At 34.7% G+C, this 25,602-nt stretch overlaps 1 long non-coding RNA gene across 2 annotated transcripts in view; it reads right to left on the bottom strand.

Annotated features, from left to right (window-relative positions):
* The window catches only part of LOC134758458 (uncharacterized), a 71,667-nt gene that overhangs the window by 24,849 nt on the left and 21,216 nt on the right, over window positions 1-25,602 (bottom strand). For both annotated transcript variants that reach the window (XR_010133667.1, XR_010133666.1), the window contains exon 3: window positions 4,184-4,296. This is a non-coding gene — a long non-coding RNA (uncharacterized lncRNA). The remainder of the gene's footprint in view (window positions 1-4,183; window positions 4,297-25,602) is intronic.

Genomic DNA, 25,602 nt, shown 5'->3' with positions numbered 1-25,602 from the left:
ATAGACTTCTGCTTTTCTTGTTCTACTCTCATAATTCAGTGGGTACTGCGCTACAGATTTTGTTTTCAGTTCACCTTCCAAGCTCTCTTTATCTCTTCTTTGCAAAATCTCTCCCCATTTTTCTCTTACTTTGCTACTTACTCTTACATTAAATCTGTTTTCTGTAAGGAGCAATTACCAGTCTTAACCAGCATTCTGTTTAATACAGTGTCATGAAGGACAAATAAATTATTGATATAGATTTATTATCTAAGAATTTATTTTCATCTTTTTTGAATCCCTTTAAAGTTCAATGATAGCATTTTAAAACTTAACTAGGTCTTAAAAATCATCAATCAATGAAGCATATGCTCATTATACAGATATACAGATAAGGACACTGAGATATACAGAAGTGAAATAACTTTCCAGTGGTCATGTACCAGAGCTAGAACACAGTTCTCCACAGCAGTATTCTTTGTCTAGCTATTATTGCAGTGTTTTATTTCTCCAAATTTTTTTTTCTCTTTCCAAATTTGGCTACTTCCATTGGGAAGCATTGAATTAAGTCTGAAGTTTAGGTGCAATTATGCCTGGGTAGATCAGGTTGGACTACACTAGTGATGAAAATTAGCACTTGTGTGTGTGTTGGGCTTAAAATAAGTGAAGACTAATGGAAATCATCCAGTGCACCTAAAAGCAATTTAACATTCCCTTCCCTTTGCTTTGGTTTGAAAGTAATCTATATATGTGGGGAGTTCTGAGTGAATCTAAAAAAGGCAGGTGCTTACATTCTCTGAAGCTACAATTAAAAACAATCTTGTTTCTCATGGGCTTGGGGTATAAGATACACATACCATACACATACATTTCTATTTGAGTATAAAAATTGTAAGTGTGTGTGTGTCTGCATGTGTGGGTATTTAAGGTGTTATGGACTATGTTTGAATCAACTTGACTCCAACCATATGGGATTTAGTAGAAATAAAAGGTGGAAGAAATATGTAGTTCATGCAAATTCACTTAAAAATTAAATTTGGATGGGTCAATTATCTGTAAATAAGAATCAACTACATTGTTCAGGTATACATTTCAGTCTCATCTTCCTTCTTACCCTGAAACCAAAATTAGCACCTCATTTTTGAATTAAGACTCTGAAAAGATTAGCTTTCTGTAATGATTGGGGTAGAGACTTTGAAGCGGAGATCTAAAAGGCATGTGTTTCAGAATTAAATGCTCAGGAAATTTCCATATAGCAATTATTCTGAGCCTTATAGATTTGGTGGCTATTGCAGAATACTTAAGCATACAGATCACTCTCTAATGGTAAAAGATGAATGTAAAAGCTATTCAATTTTTAAATATTTTCCTTTCATTTATCTTTGAGCTCTTTCTCTCCCATCTCCCTCTTGCTCATTGCACTCCAGATAAATTGACCCTTTTACTGCAGCATGTGCTGTTCCCTTGCTTAGAACGCTGTTCCTCCAGAAGGTCACATGGCTTATAGTCTCACATTAAGCACCTGCTCAAGAATCACACACTCAGAAAAACCTTTGTTGACCATAGTCTCAAAAGTAGCATCCCAACACTCTTCATTCCTTCTCCCTGATTTATGTATTTTCATAGTATTTATCGCTAACAATTTTTAATATGTTGGTTTGGTCATTTGTTTTTGTCTGTTGTTCCAGTAGAGCGTAAGTTTAATGAGAATGGGGACTTTGTTTTGTTCCCTTCTTATCTCTGGGGCCCAGAAAAGTGGCTGTTCTAAGAGCTAAAAAAGAAAACCCATTTTTAAATACGGGAATATTTCCTGAATGAATATTATCTATTTCACCTTCACAGGGCACCTGCCACATGTGGGGGACATGTGCCTCGGAAGGAGTTCTGGTTAGAAGCTGCGATATCTATTCTTTTTCTAAAACTTCTTTTTCTTTCAAAGAAGTTGAATCTGAAGAATTTTGTAACTTTGGATTCAGTTTTTTACTATCAAATTAAAGCTAAAAATGCTGCCAGGAAGGAGGGAAAGCCAGATTGGAGGGGGAGGAGGCGAGAGGTAGAAGAAGGGGAAGCAGAGAGTTGGGGGAGGAGATGGCTGAAAGATCCAGGAAACCTGAGGAGAGGCAACAAAAACCAATTAAAGTTAATGAACTACAGCTAAGCTTTTTATTTTAGTTTTTTCCCCCTCACAGTATACCAGCCTTAACTTGGAATTATTTTTCTTGGAGAGACACTTTCAAAAAAGTAGACTATTTCCTCCCTACCCCCATGCTCAGAAAAATAATATAACACTTTAATCAACAAAAGCATGAGGGTATGTTTTGTGCAGCTATCTAGTGGATTTGTCACTTGGCCTTCAGCCTTAGTTCTACCACCTACTAAATTCTGGCAAAATCCCAGAATGTCACAAATCTTGTTCTCCTCTATCTTCACATAAGCTGAAAGTCGGCCCTACTGAGTAGTTATCTGGAGGCAGGAGGCGGAGGTCCAATTGTAGTATCTAATATTAGAAATAGAGACGCCTCCAATGGTTTTTGGCAGACTGAGCCTACAAAGAGTGGCTCTGGCTTTCCTACTCAAACGTCTTAAATAGTTTATATATCTGTTTGATTAATTTGGCTGGAAACATGATTGCAGTTAATGTATTAGGTATAAAAGTTTAGAGGAAGAGTCTTATGTCAATGATACCCCCATTTTCTAGAATAACTTATTCTATCAAGCCAGCTATGTTTAAATGATGAATCCTACTGATAATAAAAACCTACCTTATATTTATTATTTTTTATTATCCACAGAACCCCCCCCCAAATTTGAATATGAATGAAATGTACTTCACTAACATTTTCTATTCATTCAACATTTTGGCAAAGTATCACATTCAAATTTATGATTCCATTCTATAATGCAAAAGTGGTATACACTGATCTAAATTATTTCAAGATATTTTAAAATCTGAGCCTTTGACACTCAGGTTTCCCACTTAAAATAGAGTTTCAAATGCTCTGCTTTCAATAATCTCTTCTTCAACCTCTTGCCTTCACCTCAGGCTTGAAATCATAGAATTTTTTTCTATGTTATTTCTCAGCTTCCCTTTTAATTCTATTCATTTCTTTTTTGACTTTTAAATGCTATATAATAGTTGTCTTTTCTCAAAGAGTTTAAAAGTTATGAAGGTAAGCATGGCCTTACTAAATATTTGGCGGAATGCTGGCTTCTCTCTCCATCTACCCAATCTCTTCTCTATGTTTGACAGTTGCGTCAGAATCTCACGGTGCTCACTATTGCTTAAGGAAGCACATCCTTTGTTGGGAAAATCTAATGCTTAGAAAGTTGGTGAAAAACACATATACCATAACTTCTACTCATTGATCTTGGCTCACTTGTTGATTCATTAATTCATTCATTTATACATGCACTCAATAATCATCTTAAAATTCTACCACATATAGAGGCTGTCACAGCTCAAGGCCCTAGAGGGTCACAAAATTATACTATTCTGGTACACAGTACCTTCCTTTTCTGAGTGGGAAAGAGAAAAAACTACATTTGTAAATATAAGTATTCCCACTTCTACTTATCCTGACACAATATAATTTTAAATTCTATTCTGTTTCTGGTCACTCTCCTCCAGAAAAGCCTTTGTATGTCAATGTCCCACTTAAAATGTGCATCCAAATATGAGTGGGCTTTTTTCACATTTAAAGAAGAGTAAAACTGTTACCTCCCACATTTGAACACATGCTTTTTCTTAATATAAAAAATATAAAAGGGCTTTTTTCTTTCATGTATTTCAGTGTTGGTCATCATTTACTTTTATATGATCTGAAAACTTTAGATTTGGAAATCAAAATAAAGTACAATTAGGTCAGAAATTCTCCATGTTGCTTTTGTATAGTGTGTGTGTGTGCTTTTGTGTGTGTGTGTGTGTGTGAGAGACAGAGAGAGATTAACGCAACCCTCAATTTTGTTTTTAAAATTTTTCCATATTAAAGTTCATCTTGTCAAATGATTATTCTTCCTACCTATATAGAGTGTGCTTATAACTAATGTAAATAAGATGAGCATTCCACTTACTAACAGTAAAAAATATAAACAGATAATTTACAAAATAGTGAAGACTAATGTCCAATACACATATACAAATTTAGTCCTCAATTACAATAAAAATGTAAAGTGAAAGCTTAATAAAATATAATTTTTTACTCACCAAATTGCCAAAGGTTGATTACTTTGTTTTCAAATGTTGATTCAATACTCAAGGTAAGGAAGCTAAATGCATTTATTTATTACTTGTTTAGGTATAAGTATAGTCATTACAATCTTTTCAGAAGCCATTGGAAAATAAAGAGGAAGAGGTGATCATTAATATCATTCCTTGGGTCATATTCTAATAATATAAATGAGAAATATAATTAATAATTTATGCACAAAACAGCTTAGCATTGTTTATGACAATAAAATTTCAAAGTAGTTAGACATCCAACAATAAGAAAATGAATGAGTCATACATACCACCAATGAAACATTGCAGTTATTTACTGCCATTTAAAAATATTTAATAACATGAAAGACCCTTTCATTATAATCTTGAGAAGACAATAAGATATTAAATTATATTTAAACTGCAACTTTCATGAATTCAAGGGTATTTGTCTGTTTTATTTATAGCTGACTGTCCCCAGTACCTACAATATTGCCATGCGCTAGCTGGCATGCCGTGCATATATGCATATAAGAAGTAATGAATGGATATGCAGAATGTTTTCATTTAAAAATACATACACACATACACACACAACATAAGAAGAAATATCATGAAAATATCAGCAAAGTCCATCTCAGCGTTGGCCATTATAACACATTTTACTTTTTATATCTTCAGCAGTTTCCAAATTTTTTATATTTTATAACTGGAGAATATTTACTGAACCAATAGCCTCGTTCGCTTCAACCAATAATTCCAGCCTGTGGAAATATTTTTTATTTTTGTGCTTCTGTAGTTAAATTCTGAAGCCATCCCTGATAAATTTGGCATATTTGCCTTTTAATTGTCTACTTTCTGAATAGGATAGAATCCTTTACAGTAGTAGATCATTCCCTACAGTTTGAACAAGCTTTAGAACAATGATCTAAATGATTTTAAACCTACCTTCTGCCAAATGTGTTAGAATGTGGGGATCAGCCCATACCCTTCTACCTTGTTCATGATGATTTGTAAAATGTTGTTAACAACTTTTTGGTGACAAAATACATGTGTATAGATTTCATCCTGACTTGTATGTCTAGCTAGGAAGCTTCTCAGAAAAAAAATAATAATAAGAAGGTTAGTTTGGCTGAGTTTGATCTTTGTGATCCTTGCAGCAATTGTCTCTCTCTTTTTTAATTTTTATGTGCCAAATATTTGAAGATTGTAATCAGTTTCAGAATTTTGTTTGTATGATGTCAAGCAACTTTCTCTTCTTTACATTATCTACATTTTTGAAGATGAATAAAACATCTGCTTGTCTCCTGAATAGCACCTAGATACTTCTCCTTGATGCTGTAGTCTAAGAGAATTCACCAAGGATCGGCTTACTTTCACATTTGCATTGTTGAGTAAATTGCTTTTCACAAATAACCTTAGAGATGCCTTTCAGTTTGCCTGGATGTTGTTCACTAGGTTTAAATACTTAAATACATTTTAAATGGTAAAATGTTTTCTTACTATACTTTCGCATTTTTAATTTTCTAATTCAATGCTTATTTTGCATTTACCTGTAGGAGCTCATTCTAAGGATTATGGAGATAAACCATGGAAAGGGGTAAGACTCCTTTGTTCTTTCCTATGAAAACTGACAATAACACCATTACCTCTTGAGATTATTCTTTAACCCATCTGCAGCTAAATTTTCTGTGCCATCTTTTACATTTCCGCCATATTGGAGGGATATGTTTTCTCTTAACTTTCTATTTTGAAATAATTTCAGAATGACAGAAAAAAAACAGCACAAGTAATTAAACTTCATCTAGACTCCCTAAATGGTAATCTCATCCTATCCCCGTTTGTTAAACTGTTAGAGAGTAAGTATTGCCTCTTTACATCTAAATGTTTCTGTGTGTATTTTCCTAAAAAATTAAGAATGTTCTTTTATACAGCCAGAGTATAATTACACAAATCAGGAAATTGGCTTTTATACAAAACTGTACTCAATTATAATTGTGTGTGTATGTGTGTGTGTGTGTGTATATATATATAGTAAATGATAGTACAAAAAACTTACATGTTGCCAGTTATTCTAATAATGTTTTTTATAGAAAAATAGATATTCGTTCTGGTCCAGGATCACGTGTTGTATTTAGTTGTCATACATTTTGAGTCTTTTTTATTCTGAAGTAATTCTTCAGTATTTCTTTGTTTTTCATGACCTTGACATTTTTCAAGAGTATAGACCAGTTATTTTGTAATATGTCCCTCAATCTTTTTGTTTGTCTGGTATTACTTCATGATTAGATTCAGATTGGGCATTTTTAGCAGGAATACCATGAAGTGATGTTATGTCATTCTCAGGAGGCACTTGATGTCCATTTGTCCCACTAATGGTGAATTAACTTTGATCATTTGGTTAAGGTGGTATCTGCCAGTTTTCTCCCATAGTTACTATCTCCTCCTCCATAATTAATAAGTATCTTGTGGGGAGATACTTTGAGACTGTGTAAATATCTTTTCTCATCAAATATTCACCCTCTTGTTTTAGTATCTATTGATCATTTGTGCTTGAGTCAAATGTTACAATAATTATTTCCACATGGTGAATTTCTAATTTCAAATTTTTAAAAAATTCATTACTTGGCATTTCTTTCTATAGAGATGAGCTTTTCAATTCCCCTTTTAAGCTATCTATTTACTTCTTTATATTAGAATGGACTTGTGGATTCTTATATTCATTTAATTAAATTAAATGATTACTATTGTATTATTATTTATCACAATGCACAATTTGTCCCAGATTTGGCCAATGGGAGCTCCATTCAAAAGTATTTTTTGTGTATCTTAACATGTCCTCATTTTGTGGGGGAAGGGGATAAAGGGAGTGATTTCTTTCTTTCTGGACTTAAAGATGTTCCAAGCACATATTGTATTTTCCCAGACCCAACCTTGGCATAAGCCAATTTTCCAAGAAGTCCTGTTTTCTTCTAGTATAAAATAATGTTTAGAAGCCAAGGTAAGAATGGTAGGTGTGGTTATTGTCACTGAAGTACCATTGTTTCTAGGCTGTTTCAGACACATACGCACACCTGTACACACACACACACACACACACACACACACACTGCTGTATCTATTTCATTAACTATCTACTTATCTGTCCATCCTTCCATGAGTTCATATGGATACCTTCAGTCAGAGTTCCAGTCTTCCTTCTTTCCATAATTGTAATTCTCTTCTTTGACAGTGACAAATATGCCTGGCTATCTCTATTTTGATATGTCAGAGATGGCCTGCTTTTCTACTTAGAAACCCTTGACAAAGGTTTGAAGTTACAAATTAAATTATTGAGGATAGGGTAAGACAAAGAGGTAGCAATATATTGGAGACAATTATGGAGAATACTGAGTTTCCTGCACATTTTCCCATCTACTTTCAATCTATTGCCCTCTCCCTTCCTTTACCACTGAGATTTTTAATCTTCTACATAGTTGGATTATTTTAAAGATTATCTTCAGACAGTGGTCTTCCTTTTCCCACTGAGAGTCTCTGTCTATTGAATAGCTGGCGTGAGTCTTTGACTGCATTCTGTATGTGGTAAGGTCAGCAGCCATGCACCAAGGGGTGGACCAGTGGGAGCAGTCCAGCCCAGTCACAGGCTATCCAGGGATCTACGTCTGTAAGGAATTTAAAAACAATAATAAAACCAAATAAAATCACTCTGATTTATGTTATAACCATGCCTCAGCAATATTCAACCTTTTAGTGATAAAATACTCTTTCATGATGGGGCAGGATTCTTCTATCTTGTCCCACTGGTACACCCTTTGAGGTCAGTCAAAATGATTCCACTGACACTACATGAAAATACAGCTAGACTGTGCCATTGTCACTATGTTCTTCTATGTGCTTCCAAAATAATGTTTTGTATTTATTTAAACTTCCTAATGGAGAATTATTTTATAGTTATCATCTCTTGCTATCAGGTTTAAGGCACTGAATACATTGCTACAATTATTGATGTCCAAAGGTGAATGATGAACACACCTTTTAAAAGAAAAAGACGTTCTCATTGTGCATTTGGATGTACATCCTTGAACCCTGGTTGGAGAAGAGATGATTTATGGAACACATGTTTAATGTCTAAAAGTAGTTTGTTCAATTGTGAATGATCACTTCAAAAGAGTTTCTTTATAACTGGTAAAGTATTTGTTTTTAAGCTTACCATCAAAATGAGGGATAATATACAAAAAACAATTCTCATGGACCTTTCTAATTCTCAAGGATCCGGTCTCAGATACTAATTTGAGAGATCCCAGGACAGATTTTTAAATTGTCCTCCTGTGTCATTCAAAGAAACATCTCACATATATTTTTTTTCCAGAAATGCATTTGCATCTGAGAACATCTGCAACAGTCGGAAAAAAAACATGCTTAAAAAAATTCGCTTTAATCTTTCTATAGATATCAGATATTCTCACAGATTCTGTGATGTGTGATATATTAGCTTTACTGAAGAAATACCATTCATCCCCATGTCTTGAGTAGCGTCCATGTGAACTGAAAATGTATCAACTTTGTTAATATCCTTAAATTCTTCTTTCAAAATTATGAAGAGGATCTAGAATGAGATTGGGTCATGATAGAAACCATTTTATAGATCAAGTGACTGTGATCACTACAGTTTTGGAAGAGATATACTTAAGTAATATAAGAAGCAGGTCCAAGTTATGTATTCCCTAACACTTTATAAAAAGACTATGCGAACAATATCTAGAATTATCTAACAGGTAGGAGATAAAAAGTTCCAGATAGAAGAGTAATTACTTCCTATACTGTCCATTGGAGAAGTAATATTTAAAATTAATTGACTACATTACCGCAAATTTAAGTTTTTCTTTATGCTTTTATGAAAATAGAATTGGCTGAGGCCATGTGGGGCCCTTAATTGCTTTTTGCATAGGAGGAAAAATGAATGATTGTTCTATTTATTGGTAGAAACTTATTAACTCTGAAATTTCTAGTTTTAGAATTTATTTAATTTGATTTTGATCTATCACTGTTTAGAGGTGGAGCTTAAACTGAATATCTATTTAAAATGGAGGTGTGCAATCTGAATTCCTTGTAAGTTTTTTAGCATATTTAAATTATACTTAATTCAAAATGTTTAAAGAATTGACAACATTGTTTGGATGCCAATGGGTGTCCTTCAACAAATTCACATTAAAACAAAACTGCATTTTATTAAAAATATTAAGTACTTTGGAACCTCTACTAATTCTGATCAACTCTTCCTTAATTTAGTCACAGCATAGCTGTTTTACTGCCTGAAGATCAGATTCCAATCTAATTCCCTCATCAACTAGCTTTGTGAGGTTAAGAATTTAGTTAATCTCTCTCAAACTCAACTTAATCATATAAGATAAAAATACTAGTTCCTCCCCAGTCTCTCTTACAGTATTATGAAAAGATCAAATGAGACTAATGCATTTGAAAGTGTTTTGTAATTTACAAAACACTATATAAATTTAAGTATTATTTTTATTTGTGATATACAGAATATTTTAGGAACCTATCTATATTTGAATTAAGTACATCCTAAAAATGATTACTTCAAACAATCTTTTTCAATCTTGAATGTGCATAAACCCACCAGGAAGTCTTGTTAAAACAGAGAGTGGTGGTTCTATTCTGATCTGGAGTGGGGGCCTGAGAATTTGTCTTTCCAACAGGTTTCCAGGAGATGCTGCAATTGCTGGTCCAGGAAACATGCTTTAAGAACTGCTGACCTAGGATGTGGGGGTGCATTTTCCCATAAGTAACAAATACCTAGCAAACAATACCACTGAAAATATTGAAAATACACTACATTTACCTCGTTAAGTTCTTTCATTATGCTTTTCTCAAGTTTTATCTCCATTTCCAGTAAAATAATAGCCCCATTGAATCAGACTGAAAGTATTAATATTTTAGTTAATCTTCAGCGTATTTTGTGCTATAGCTTCCTAGCTCTGATCATGAGATCATTTTCAGTTGAGCGGAGTCCATGACTGAGAGTATTTGTCCCAATACTTACTGCTATTTGAACATGGTGAGTCTGTAGATAGTACTTTAATTCCTTTGTGTGTCTTTTTTTAATTAAAAAGGAAAATCATAAATACCCAGACTTTTTCAAAAATTCAAATATTCTCCAAAAGAGGTGATTTAAACCAGAAGAAAGGACAACGGCAGACCTCTGTTACTTAGTTTCCCACCCATGTATGAGGAGCACATATGTTGTGAATTAAGTTATTTTCAGAATATTTCACTTTTTCACACTTCAGGGAGGCCATATATATTTTAATAAATCTCCAGACAAACTAGGGTAATTCTCTCTGAAGATGAACTTACCACAGTAATAGAAATTATAAATAAAAATTTTTTTGATGATGAAAGAAAATGATATATACCTGAGACTACACCAGGTGGAATAGGAACACCTAGAAGGGGTCTATTTAGACTGTGTAAGGTTCATTGACCTTAAAATTAAATTAATTCTGTGTATTTTTCATAAAATGACCCTGCATGTACTGAGAACAAAATAACTTGGATAGTAACTCTTGTTTAAGTTTTCTATTTAAAAACCAGATTCTAAGATCAAGGCTTTAGGGAAGTTGGCTGAATTAGATGATTTCTTTTTTCCTTTTTATATGTATTGTTTTACCAGGGACAGATTCTTTCTTAAATTAGACTAGTTCTTTTCATACAGTGTCTTCAGGAAGTAGAGTTGGACCAAATGGTAAGAAATACCATCCAGAGAGTTTATACATGTTGAAATGCATGGCTAAAAGAAAAATATATTTTGGCTATTTTTATGATTCTGTAGGAAAACATACCTTCCGGTTCTCTACCCTTAGCATGAATCATCAAAGGGAGCTGAAACAGGTAATGGTCTAAAATTTTATAAATATTCACAGTGTTATGTGATTGGCTCTTAAAGAAGGTTATGCCAAGGTTATCTCACTCTTCTAGAGCACATGGCCACTCCACAGACATTATGTAAAACACCTGGAACGTAAAAAGCACATTTTAAAAACAAAGATTGAATGAATCTTAAGTGCATCTGATTTCATTTCAGGAATTATATTTCCTAGATAAGATGCCTAGGTTATTGTAATTTGTCCTGTACAGAAACCCAGCTTTATTTTTAAGAAATCTCAGACTTCAAAGATTCATCTGCTAATTCATCTTTGATAAGTCGTTTTTGAGAATTCTGGTAGTTCATCTTTGGTAAGTAATTTTTGAAATGATATCAATGAAGTATTATAACTATCTTACTTTAATCTAGATAAGAAGTCACCACACAAACAATACATTATGATTTTAATTGCAAGATAATAAAATCATTCAAATAAGATCCAGCACAAACATATAATGTATGACATAGATACCTTGTTATTATAGATGGAAACCAATACTATCCCTAGATTTCTCCTACTGATAAAAATACCCCTTATTCCAGGGCCCTCAATTTATGAAAGTCTGCAGTTGAGTGCCAAGAAATATGTTGAAACCCAGGAGAATAAGCCATATTTAGAATGCCAAACAGAAGTACACAAAAGGTACAAATCAAAGAGTCCCTGCAGAATTACAGAGGAGGAGAATCTGGCCTGTGGCTCAGGTTAGGAAGCAAAAAAATGAAACAGAAAAACAAATATCATCTGCTGTGTGATAATGAATAAAGAAGTTATGTAATGGCAGTAGAAAATTGTCTTTATTATTTTAACGTAGACATTGGTTCCAAGATGTCCAATCTGGTTTTGAATATTTTTCAAAATAGGACTTGTGACTCCATGTTAACATGTGGCAGGATCTAACAGACATCATCAGTCTTTCCTAGTGGATTCTAGTTTGAATGGAAAATTCTGATGCCAAATTGAGTTTGTTTTGTATCACAATTTCTTCACATGGTTTTTGTAGAACATTTCTAGTATCTCTGTGTATTAACCTGGTGCTTAAATATCCTTTTTCTCCTACAAAGAGATGGCTCCTTTCTATATGTGTGATTAGATATTATATCTTATATCATTTGAAATCTCACAGTTTGAGCATATGTCTGCTATTCCTCTTCTTGGAGTCTCTTTCTTTTCCAAGTAATTTCTTTTTTAGTTTGGATTACATGTACTATTGCCTAGTTGACAAACCGAATGACTCAGAAAGACATCTTTCTTGATTACTACATAACGATGGATAAAGATAAATGATTCACACATTTGTGTTCTGCAATTGATGATAAATGTCAAAGACACAGTTTTTTTTGCTTGCCTCTCCCTGCAATAATAATGATGGCCATCAACTTTTTCAGTATTAACTTTCAAGGCAGTATCTTTGGGGAATCACAGTTACCGGTTATTGAAGGACTAGAAGGACTGTTCACTAAGGCATAACTATATTGGTTTAGGGCCTTAAGTTCAATGACTTGATTGGTAAAATTTTGGTTTAACTTCTTCATGGTTGTGTACATTTATAATTTAGTAGATGCTTGGGAAAAAATAAAGAAAATTCAAAAATCAGTATTTAATGACACCCACTGTCAGTAGCCTCAAATTTTGCCACTTGGACCATTAATATTCTAAACATCTATTACATCAAATGTAAATGGGCTTCATTATGTCTATTCTGAACTGACTCTGTAATTTCCATTTCTGTCTGTTTTTCTGTCTGTACTAAATTGGGTTGATATATGCACCTCTGTTCTCACTCACATTTAAATTAAATTCCCTCATTGCAGAATTTAAAATTAGGCCTGTCCTGTTTTTGATTTTAAATGTCAGGTTCTTGGGAAGACACTAGCCTAATGAGCCTGTTGATGATCACTCAATCAATCAATACAAGTTTCCCTTTGTTTTTATTGTGTCAGTTTAATACAGACTATTAGACTTCTCTCCTTCTTTGAACTTCTGCAGTCCTTCCAGGGTGTTCAGTATTGATCTGTGCTTTGTTCACCTTCTTCTTGTGACATTTGAGAGGGACCAGAAAGTCACAATTAGATTGTAATCCCTCAACTGTGGTAAGAATGGATTAGGTGTTAGCCAATTACTGCTCTTCTAACATTAATTCTCAGAGGGTGGGGCTTATCTTGTGAAATTTTCTCAGATTCTGCCAATCATTGTCAGGAGCTTTTAAATAGAAACACTTTTCAACACTTCAGAAGCTCCTGAAAAAGACTTGTACATTTTTCTTTTGTTGTCTCTTTAGCTTTCTCACTGCTAATGACTACTGCCAAGATGTATAAATGGAATGGTTTAGCTAAGAAAGGAATCTATTGGAGGTTTGAAAAGTCTCCTGCTCTACTACAATTTTTCTCTCATTTTGTGATTGAGTTGGGACAGGAAGTGCAAGATAGGGAAACAGAGGATTTCTTTATGCTAATATATTTGAACCACCAGAGAGCAGTTGATTCCCTAGGACAAGTTTCCTGCCTGTCTCACTGCTTGAGATCCAAAAACTTAAACTCTTTGGGAAAGAGGATTTACACCTGCTGAGATTGAATATGGATGTCTGGAGTTCTTGAGAACAAATCTTATCTGGCTTCCATACTTTAGGGAAATAAAAAGCAAAGCGATATTTATATTTTTCAATTTGCAAAGAACTAAGGTTATCATATTAATAATCATGAAGGGAAGAGTAATAAATTAGTACCAGTTTGGAGGGATTTTCCTGGTTGAGTGCTGAAAATCCCATGTCCCGGAAACCTCCTCAGTCTAGAGCAAACCAGAACAGTTGGTCACCCAAGAAAGGGATATGAGAATGCTGGAGCCACTTTCCATTTTCTTTATTTCATTTGGCTTCTCTTGAATTAAATGTTTGGATTTGTGCATTCAGCATCTTATTATTGTATGTTTATAAGTACATACATGTATTTCATATTTCCCTTTTATTAAATTGATTTTTATAAGGATGTGGTAGACATATTACAGAAGAGGAGAAGAGGTATTGAATATTTAAAACTGTGGAATCCAACAACCACTTTCATGGAGAAAATGAAGCAGTTCAAGTTTATAGGAGATTTTTGGAATGTAGGTCAAGGTGTATTTAAACAAAGAGTCACTGATATTTCCACACTCATGTTTAGACACATATTTATTTTCTTAAAATTAATGTTCTATAATCTGACCTGATATTGCGCAAAGGGAGGTGTTAATTTGTCTTGAGAAATCCATCGAGTGAAGGATCTACCTTGAGATTTGATTTTGTATCTCTATCAACACAGATGATATGTGACTATGTTTACAAAAGTTGGCATATATGCAGAAACCAAGATGGGAATTGGAGTCTCTTTGAAATTTTCTTAGATCAATTTAATAAAATATGCATGAAGATATATTTTCTCGGAGCTCCTGATTGGACTGGTCTGAGTTGATGCAGTGTGCTGTTATAATGGCAGAGGAACTGAGCAATCAATAGTGGGGACGTATGGGAGCGCTGATATTCAAGGGCCCTAATAGCCAGGACTCAGAAGCAAAGCTTGCTTAAGATTGTGTCTTATGTGATGCTGTCAGCATAAGAATAGTAAGGGTGGTTGGCTTTCAAATTCACAGTGTTCCTAAAAGGAGGAGAATTTTCAAATACCTATGGTAGAGGTCGAGAAGAGAAGAATGGAGAGAGTTGAAGCAAAAAGATCCTTTAGTAAAGTAATCCCTCTCCCTTATGCAAGGTTTCACTTTCATGGTTTTAGTACCCGTAGTCAACCGTGGTCAGCTGTGGTCTGAAAATAGATGAGTACGCTAAGATATTTTGAGAGAAAGACCACATTCACAAAACTTTCATTACAGTATACAGTTATAGTTGTTTTATTTATTATTATTCTTTATTGTTAATCTTTAATGTGCCTAATTTATAAGTTAAACTTCATCATAGGTATGTATGTAGGGGAAAAATCAGTATATATAGGGTTTGGTACTATGTGCTGGTTGGGGAGATGAAGTTCTTCCTTTGCTGCAGAAAATATGACAGCATGGTCAGATATGGGAGATGCTTGTGGTTTGAAAATCCTATGTAAATAACTGAATGATCTTTCCAGCTGCTAATGAATATAGTATCAAGAGGCAACATTTTTGCTATATCCCTTTTCTGAGAGGAGAACAAGTGTGGTGGTCTATTGAAATCTTTCTTACATGGTCATTTGTTTTCAAGTCTTTGCAACATACACTCTAATAATTTCTATATGAAACCTTAAATTCATCCTTACCAGTAGACAGCTCTGTTTGTAGTTAATCGCTATAGCAGTGGCATATTTCCTGGCTCCATCAGTGGTTGTGATGACTTAGAACTCTTGGTTGGAGAACTGTATCAGAAAGAATAGACTAGTCCATACTGCAGTGGCTTAAAACAGCAAAGCCTGGTTAAGGGCAGCAGGGATTTTTTTCTAAGCAGTGACTCTGAGATCATGATTCACTCTATTTTTTTGCCTCCACCATCTCATGCATAGGTTCCAAGGGGGTCATGAAAGAGAAAAAGAGAATTTTAGAGGAATCACTGTACTCTAAACTGCCTCAACCTGGAAATGATTTATGTCATTTTTTCTTATAGCTGTTAGAGGCCAGGACTCATCACATAGTTCTAACCTAACTGTAAAGAAGGCTGGGAAATGTAGAAGATCATGCAGATATTTGACAATTAAATGTTTCTGCCATAGTCCAACCTCCCAGTCACAAAATATTCGCTTGTTTCCTTATCCTTCTCAGAGAACAAACTCAACCCCTCCAAAGAAAGATAACCTAAAATTTATTCAGTCACTGAGTCCAACTTAAAGTCCAGGAACTCTGGACTCATGAGAGCCTCTGAATTAGGTCCAACTATGTCTTCATTTTTTCCAGCATCCTATGAACTTGAAAGACAAATTGTATCTGCCCTCCACCCTAAACACAACAATGGAATACTCTAATTAGGAAAAGGAAAGAATTGGAAACAGTCCATAGTCCTTGGTTCATAGCACATCTGAAATCCCATTGCATAGATAAGGTGATGGCCCCCTATCTTGAGGGAGTGAGAGGGTGGGCAGGGAATGGGTGGGAATTTCCTTAATTAGGTAATGATTCTGCTCTATTTCTCTGTGCATTGTTCTCAGTAGTCCCATGCGAAGTGAATGTCTAGGAATGTGCCCTTTTTAACTATAGCACCTTCTTTTTCAGCTCACTTCCTGCTCTTGAAAGGCTGGGGGCCAAAGAGTTGTTTTAAGTCTTGAGCAGACAGATGATTTTTCAACCAGTCATGTGGTTTCTTTGGCAATGCATTTGACATACAAACTTAATAAGTTTCAAATCTATATGCTTCCAGTAAGTTTCATATTCCAGAAGCCCACCCCAGATTCCCTTTTAGACATTGTCCTTTAATTTGCTAAATGTCTTTGCTCTTAATACCTTCTTCTCTCTCAATTTTATGGTGGCTATCTTAAGGCTATTAGGCTTGAATTAAAAGATCATATCCTTAATTTGATCTTTGCAATGAATCACTTTATTAATTCAGAATGTTTGCCATATCATAAATTAAAGAATTGATGTGTGTCTTAATATAGATTTTGGAAGAGACAATGAGGCTAGTGAGAGAAAAGTTGAAATCATCTACATCCCTAGTTCTCAATGCCCTGCAGGGGAGATTTTCAATGTCTGGATACAATTTTTATTTTCAAAAATGGGGTGGAGTGGGGGATGGGTGGTGCTAGTGCTACTGGCATTTAGTGTACGAAGGCCAGGGATATTGATAAACATTCTACAATGAACAGGGTAGCCCCACACAGCAAAGAATCATCTGGCTGTTCCAGATAACACACACAGACTTCTTCAAGAACCACTTAAGCTCTAATACGCCAGCATTTTCCAACAATATTAAGAAAGGTTGACAGTGCTTTTCACCTTTTTCAGATTTCATTGTAATACCCACGATTGAGATGGTTGGAGATAAAGCCATTATCCAGTGATAGTTCATCATGTTGAAGGAATCCTGCTGTATTTATTTTATATATTTTGATATGGATATGTGATATGCACCCTTAATACAATTCTAGTCTATAACAGCTACCTAACAATATTTCAGAATGAGCTTTTTGTAGTATTCTATGCCATTAAAGAGTGGCCCCTTTGTACATTAATGAAAGCTTGTCCTTTAGAATGAATAGGAAGTCTAAGAATTTGGCTAAATACCATCTTTCTGGAAGAGGAAAAAATTAATGGCAAAATATTAGAAATATAATTGATCAAATGCAATACTCATTGTAGTCAAGAGTAAGTAATGCAAAAATCTAATTCTCACGAAAAACAATATTAAAATTGTGTTCCCGGGAAGTTAGTAACATTTTGACATTTTTTCTGTATTCTTTAAATGGTTCAGAGCAACTATTTATTAATTAGCATTTTCTTTAAGAAAAACTAATATCGTTGTGGAGGATTAACTTCACTTTGGAGTGTACTACTCCCTGAAAAGGACCATTAAAAGGCTATAAAATTAATTGTTTTCTACTAATAAGTTATTATTTAGAATCACTTAGTTTCATCTACCAGAAAAAAAATGCTTTTTGAGTTAGAGGTTTTATATTATCTCAGTCTTCTCATCCATGATCAATACTTACTCCATTTTTGTTATTATATCTGTTTCCTTCTGGTTCTCATCTTAGCTCAAAAGAAAAAGGATGATTGAACAAAATACCTTTTGAGTAGTCTCTCTGCTCCTCAAAGCACATGTCTTCGTAATTATCTCAAATTTACATATTTATTGTTAAATAAATAGAAGGGGAATTTATTGCAGTATGCTGCATTCTTTGCACTCTCTGTGTCTTGTTTCCATCTTGCCTGTTTTGATCGTTTTAGATTAGAGGCACATGAATTATCATTTACTTTAAGTGCTATATTATAGTCATTTTTGCAGAGAAAGAAAGCAGTCGAAAAACAGATAAATTGTCCAACTTCTTATAAATGAGAATGTCACAAATAAAATGCCAGTTTGTTCACCTTGTCCTTTGCCCTAACGTCAAGCCATTCTCTGTGATGCCTTTTTTGTAATTATGAGTAATAGCCCAAATATTTTACAGCAGAGAGATGAGTCACAAAGCAGAAGAACTATAAATACTTTTGTTCTCGAGAAACAATGAAGCTGTATATTCTTTCACATTCACCCACCACATATGTGTTTTATTTAAGGTTAAGCTTTTTTAAAAACAACTTTCTCCTGCTTTAAGAGTTCCAGTCTCCAGTACAAGTTTTGTTTTCCAGTAAACTGTTTCATTTTATTTGATGCTTCATAAATGTATCTAAATCTAGCTCATCATGCACTGCTAGCTACACCTAATCATACACACATGTCTGAATTACTCCACTCCTATTTAAAGAAAAAGAACAAAAAGTAAGAATGGCAGATGTGTTCATAATTAATATCCTACTGGGTTAATCAGTAGATCCTCAGGAATGCTATGAGGGTTTTGATGTATTCAGAAAATCACTGCCTTTATCTATAGACCTCTTTAAAGACAAACATACAACAGTTAGTTTTTAGAAGATGTGATCCTTGCAAATAAGATAGTAAATAATATTGTCACAGACTTGCCTCTTTGAATAACCTAATTCCATGCTTGATTTTATATGTTTAAGTGAGGAATTTATGGTTCATATTTACAGCCAGTGATATGTGCAAGGATTGCTGTTTACTAACATCACACTCTAAATTTCTTGTAGACATTTCAAGCAATTTGAAGTATAGTTCTTCTAGAAGTAACTAAATATAAACAAGATGGGCAATTTTTTTAAGGAGATTGATATTTCAGAATTGTTGATCACTCCTATACTTGTGAATGAGAGAATACAAGAGACATGGTAATTCACTGAAGGAGAAGAAGAAGAAGGAAAGCATTGCATTATTGGAAAAACTCCATCTTTATAGCGAGACAATACTGAGTTGAAAGCTCAGTCTCCCACTGTGGAACTCTAGGAATTGCTTAAGAGCTCTGGTCTTTGGTTACCTCATCTACTAATGAAGAATAATAACACTTCTGTCTTAAGGTTTAGAGTGTTAAAATAAAGCAGTACTTGGGACATTGAAAAATGCTGAATTTAAAAGTCCTGTTTCATGGGGAATATGAAACTTTCATTCTAAAAAGACTGTACTGTATGAAAGATAAATTTTAGTTATATTGTGGTCCACATTTCAGGTTTGGAGTTAATGTATTCAGGTATGTGCCTGTCTCAAAAGGGTTGTGCATTAAATGTTGAGTGAAAACATACTGGCTTAGACAGAAATCTTGGAATTTAACTAGAAATTTATTTTTTAAAAAAATGAAAGAATAGGAAGAGGTTCATCAGCTCTGTCTTGACTATCTCTAGATCTATGATTGATGCAATATTACCTTTAAGTAAAAAAAAAAAAGCTACATAATTATTTTAGGTTTATTGTATCTTCTTAAGTATGTTTCAAGTACTTTCATTTGTGTTTGACTCTTCAAGACCTTACCTTCACTACAACCCAGTATTTCCATTGCAAGTGATAATTTTAACAGTCTTTCTGAATAACACAATTTACATTATCTTAGTCCCCGAGAGGACCAGGGGCATGGAAAGATGAGGGTTTGGACACTTACACCCCCTTGTGTTTTGGGAGAGGTCATGGCAACTCGCTGTCCCTATGTGCAGCTTGCCTAGCAAGTATCCTTGTGCCTGGAGTGAGATATTAAATAGCAAATTAAAAAAGACATTTCAAGCAATTTGAAGTATAGTTCTTCTAGAAGTAACTAAATATAAACAAGATGGGCACTTTTTTAAAAGAGATTGGTATTTCAGAATTGTTGATCACTCCTATACTTGTGAATGACAGAATATAAGAGACATGGTAATTCACTGAAGTAGGAGAAGAAGAAGCAGGATAGGATTGCATTATTGGAAAAACTCCATCTTTATAGGGAAACAATACTGAGTTGAAAGCAATTTGAAGTATAGGGTTGAAAATGAGATTGAGAAGTAAAGCAAAATGGGTTACATTTTAGTACTTTTAACTTCATTTTCCCCCAGTTATTTTTGAACAAAGGGGCACCACATTTTGTTTTTATACTGAGGTTTGCAAATTAGGCAGCTGGTTCCCAAACATGTGGCAGAATGGTCAGACACTTCAGCCTGATCTCCTATGCCTTCCTCTGAGGTTGCATCTGATAGAACCCAACTTGCCAGTCCCCTCTGCCTCTTTCTTTAACAAATTTCTTTCTGTTTCCTACCTCAGGAACTCTATACTTGCTATTTCTTCCTTCCACTATACCCTTCCTCCTTGTTCTTGATTTCTAAGTATAAGCATCACTTCTTAAGAAAACCTTCTTTAACCATGCTAACTGGAAGAGCTCTTCTCCCACAGAAGTTATTGCTATCACACCTCTCTCTTTTATTTTCCTTATATAACTTAACTACTATGTGCTTATTTTTAATCTACCAATTTTGCTCAACAGGATGTAAAATTCCATGAGGAGATATTCTGTTTATATTATTCAAAGTAATATACCTATACCAGCGGGTAGGGGTGGAAAAGTCCCAGGGCATAGTAGGTACACGGTAATTCCTTGCTAAATAAACACATGCTATTGATTCATTCTAAAAATTTATGAAAACCTACTGTGGCAAATAACACTAGGATTTAAAGGGGATATCAGTGTGGCTCTTCTAGGAGTCTCTAATCCAATTGAGGAGATGGAAGTAGATATATAATTAAAAATTGTAGGTAACTTTAATGGTTAAAATTAATGTTACAATGTACCATAATATTTCTTGGGTAGCAATATAATTAAGTGGTTTAGAAAAGTTTGGGGCACATAAGACTACAAGAAACCCCAATTTTTGTATGGTTGTGTTTACATGGAAGAGGTCAGATACTCAGGAATATTAACCTATGAAAATCTTTAATTTTTTCTCTAAATTCAATAGCTTTTTGGGGAACAGATGGTGTTTGGTTTCATGAATAATTTCTTTAGTGGCGATTCCTGAGATTTTGATGAACCCATCACGCCAGCAGTGTACACTGTACCCAATGTGTAGTCTTTTATCCCTTGCCACCCCCACCTTTCGCTTCGAGTCTCCAAAGTCCATTGTATCATTCTTATGCCTTTGCACCCTCATAGCTTAACTCCCACATATGAGTGAGAACATACAATGTTTGGTTTTCCATTCCTGAGTTACTTCACTTATAATAATAGTCTCCAGTTCCATCCAGGTTGCTGTGAATGCCATTATTTCATTCCCCTTTATGGCTGAATAGTATTCCATTATATATACATCTATCTATCTATCTATCTATCTATCTATCTATCTATCATCTATCTATCTATCTATCATCACATTTTCTTTATCCACTCATTGATTGATGGGCATTTGGGCTGGTTCCATATTTTTGCAGTTGCAAATTGTGCAGCTATAAACATGCGTGGGCAGATATCTTTTTTGTATAATGGCTTCTTTTCCTCTGGGTAGATAACTACTAGTGGGATTGCTGGATTAAATGGTAGATCTATTTTTAGTTCTTTAGGGAATCTTCATAGTGTTTTCTTTAGTGGTTGTACTAGTTTACATTCCCACCAACAGTGTAAAAGTGTTCCCTTTTCACTGCATCCCCACCAACATCTATTATTTTTTAATTTTTTTATTATGGCCATTCTTATAGGAGTGAGATGGTATCATATTGTGGTTGTGATTTGCATTTCTCTGATAATTAGTGATGTTGAACATTCTTCCATATGCTTGTTGGCCATTTGTGTATCTTCTTTTGAGAATTGTCTATTCAAGTCCTTGCCTACTTTTTGATAAGATTTTTTTTAAATTTTATTTCTTGCTGGTTTGTTTGAGTTATTTGTAGATTCTGGATATTAGTCGTTTGTCAGATGTATAGATTGTGAAGATTTTCTCCCACTCTGTGGGTAGTCTGTTTACTCTGCTGACTATTTCTTTTGCTGTGCAGATACTTTTTAGTTTAATTGAGTCCCATCTGTTTACCTTTGTTTTTGTTACATTTGCTTTTGGATTCTTTGTCACGAACTTTTTGCCCAAGCCTATATGTAGAGGGGTTTTTCCAATGTTATCTTCTATAATCTTTATGGTTTCAACTCTTAGATTTAAGTCTTTGATCATCTTGAGTTGATTTTTGTATAAGGTGAGAGATGAGGATCCAGTTTCATTCTCCTATGTGTGGCTTGCCAATTATTCTGGCACCATTTGTTGAATAAGGTGTTCTTTCTGCACTTTGTTTTTGTTTTCTTTGTCAAAAATCAGTTGGCTGTAAATATTTGGCTTTCTTTCTGTGTTCTCTATTCTGTTCCATTGGTCCATGTGCCTATTTTTATACCAGCACCATGCTGTTTTTGTGACTATGGCCTTATAGTAGAGTTTGAAGTCGGGTATTGTGATGCCTCCAAATTTGTTCTTTTTGCTTAGTCTTGCTTTGGCTATGCAGGCTCTTTTTTGGTTCCATATGAATTTTAGGATTCATTTTTCTGGTTCTGTGAAGAATCATAATGGTATTTTGATAGGAATTGCATTGAATTTGTAGATTGCTTTTGGCAGTACGGTCATTTTCACAATGTTGATTCTACCTATCCATGAGCATGGGCTGTGTTTCCATTTGTTTGTGTCATCTATGATTTCTTTAAGCAGTGTTTTATAGTTTTCCTTGTAGAGGTCTTTCATGTCCCTGATTAGGTATATCCCTAAGTAGTTAATTATTTTTGCAGGTTTGTGAAAGGGGTTGAGTTCTGGTTTTGATTCTCAGCTTGGTCACTGTTAGTGTATAGCAGAACTACTGATTTATGTATGCTAATTTTGTATCCTGAAACTTTGCTGAATTCATTTACCAGTTCTAGGAGCTTTTTGGATGAGTTATAAGGGTTTTCTAGGTATTCGACCATATCATCAGCAAACAACGACAGTTTGACTTCCTCTTTACCAGTTTGGTTGCCCTTTATTTCTTTCTCTTGTCTGATTGCTCTGGCTAGGACTTCCAGTACTACATTGAATAGAAGTGGTGAAAGAGTCTTAACTATAGGAGCTAAGGTGAGGAGGGGCACTGGTCACAGGTTGTCAGGTTAATGATAAAGGAATGGTCAAGCAGTGAATAGTTTTTAAAACTATTCTGGAAGCCAGAAGAGAATAAGTAAATTGATGTGCGATAAAGTAGATAGGATTTCAGCATCTAGTTACGTGCAGAATAGTTAGTTGTTAAAGGTCACCACATACCCCCAGGCCATCGGTGTATGTATGTGCTATATGTCAGTGTTTCCTGAATCTGTACGAAGCTTAGCCTTGAATTCACCACCCAAACTTTCATGATCCGTCTCTTGATTCCATCATAAGCTCTTTGCTTTGGAATTTATTTTTACTTTTTTGGGATTGACTTATTCATGTTGTTTCTTTGGTCCTGAGCCTTCTTTCCATCAGAGATGTTCTCTTTAATTGCTTATAAATCCACACCACCTATAGGTTCATAAGCTGTAAGGCCCTGAATTCCCACTCTGGCAATACCACCAGGTTTCCTTTTACTCCAGTAGAGCAGTGTTAAGACTGGAAACTTAGCCAATAAGTGACGGGATGGACAGGAAATGAATGATTCTGATATTACCAGGATGGATTTAACATCTATTTTAAGTTCCAATTGAATGCAGCAAACAAGTAGCAGATTTTGGAAGGAACAATACACAATCCAGAATTTTAGAATCACACAAACAGTAAACTGGGTTATGACCACTGATTCCAGGAAAAAATTAAAAAGTGCCACATACTCTCTGTTTTGGTTTTAGGCATTTTCTGGGATCAGGTTTCCTTGAAGTAGAGCCTCAATTAAGACAATGCCTAAAAGTAGAAAAGAGAGTGCTATGGTTTAAACATTTGTCCCCTCCAAGAGTCAGGTTGGAATTTAATTGGTATTGTAACAGTATTAAAAGATGGGGCTATTAAGAGATGATCAAGCCATGAAGGCTTTGCCCTCATGAATAGAATTATTGCCATGATAAAAGGGCAAATTTGGCCTTCTTTTGCTTCTCTCTTGACTCTCTTCTACTTTTCTGCCGTGTGAGGAACAGTGTTCCTGCCCTCACAAGGATGCAGCCTTCAAGGTGTCATCTTGGAAGCAGAGACTGGGCCCTCATCAGACACCAAACCCGTTGGCATCTTAATCTTGGATTTCAGAACCGTGAGCAAATAAATTTATGTTCTTTATAAATTACCCCGTCTATGGTATTCTGTTACAGCAGCACAAAATGGATTAAAACAGATGGTATATGATTAGGATAAATCTAGACATGAGGGAGGAAGGAGGATAGGGAAAAGAACGAAGCAAAATAAAGACTTGGTTTCAGGTGTCAAACCTCAGTCTGATCCTACAGGGAAGCACTGGAGCATAAATTCTATCACAGAGTCTGTCCTGCCTTGAGGAGGGGTGCTTTTGTAATCTGCTTTAGTTACTCATTGGGTCAGGGTCACCTAAGGTGAAGGGTATTGCTCTCAGGCACCTCCAGTGAGGTGATTAAAAGACCCTGTGGGCTTATCTGTCTGAAAAGGTTGAAATATGAACTCATGAGCTGTTAGCAGCAGCACCTATAGCAGCAGGTAAAAAGGATCCCTGAATATCTGGGAGGGGCACCAGCAGTGGCTGCAATAAGGATCCAGCTGGCAGAAGTAGATATAGATGGGCAGATAAGTGATTGCAGCCAGAGAGCAGAGTCTTCACATCCTTTGAAAGTTGTTCATTTCAGAGCAGCCAGAGTACACAACAGGAATAAAGTAGAACCATGCACATATTAAATGCTATATAGAGATCAAGGAAAACAAGCTAATCAGCTTGGGCAGGTAGATATTGGATACCTTTAAGACCCACAGATTTGTTAGATTTCTAGGAACTAATTGCAATATCTTAAGGAAGAAAAGGATAGTGATAAATTGAGGCAAGGGAGTAAGACATTCACAAGAATAGTGCCTAGTTATTCATTTCTGTATTGAGCACACATTTATAGAGTAAAAACTGTTTGAAATTGCTGTGATCGCATGGCATCACACAGTATATCATTATGAGCAGAAAATTTACGTTTAATTTTCCTTGTATTTTATACACTATTCATTACTTTCATGTATATTGCTTTATTGAAATTTCAGAATCTCTTTTGAGTGGAAGAACTGTGAGATGATGCACACGGAAAAAGTTCACTTTTAAGAAGAACAAAAGGAATTCATTTCAGAAAACTGGCTCTAAGTGAACTGTATAAAACATGTAACATCTTTGAAAAATTCACCACTTGTTGGGTGAAGAACAAGATGTTTCTTTGTAGCTCTTTTTAAAGTGAACCCTTTGAGTAATGACTGCATTAGAACTTCCCAGAAAAAGGAGGTTAAATCATTATAGACAGACGGATACGCGTAAATGACAGAGAAGCAGAAAATATATCTATTGATCATTTG

Source organism: Gorilla gorilla, chromosome 4 (genome assembly GCF_029281585.2).
Source record: "Gorilla gorilla gorilla isolate KB3781 chromosome 4, NHGRI_mGorGor1-v2.1_pri, whole genome shotgun sequence".
NCBI lineage: Eukaryota > Metazoa > Chordata > Mammalia > Primates > Hominidae > Gorilla > Gorilla gorilla.
The sequence above is the reverse complement of the archived record's forward strand: the minus strand, read 5'-3'. Positions and strand labels throughout refer to the sequence as shown.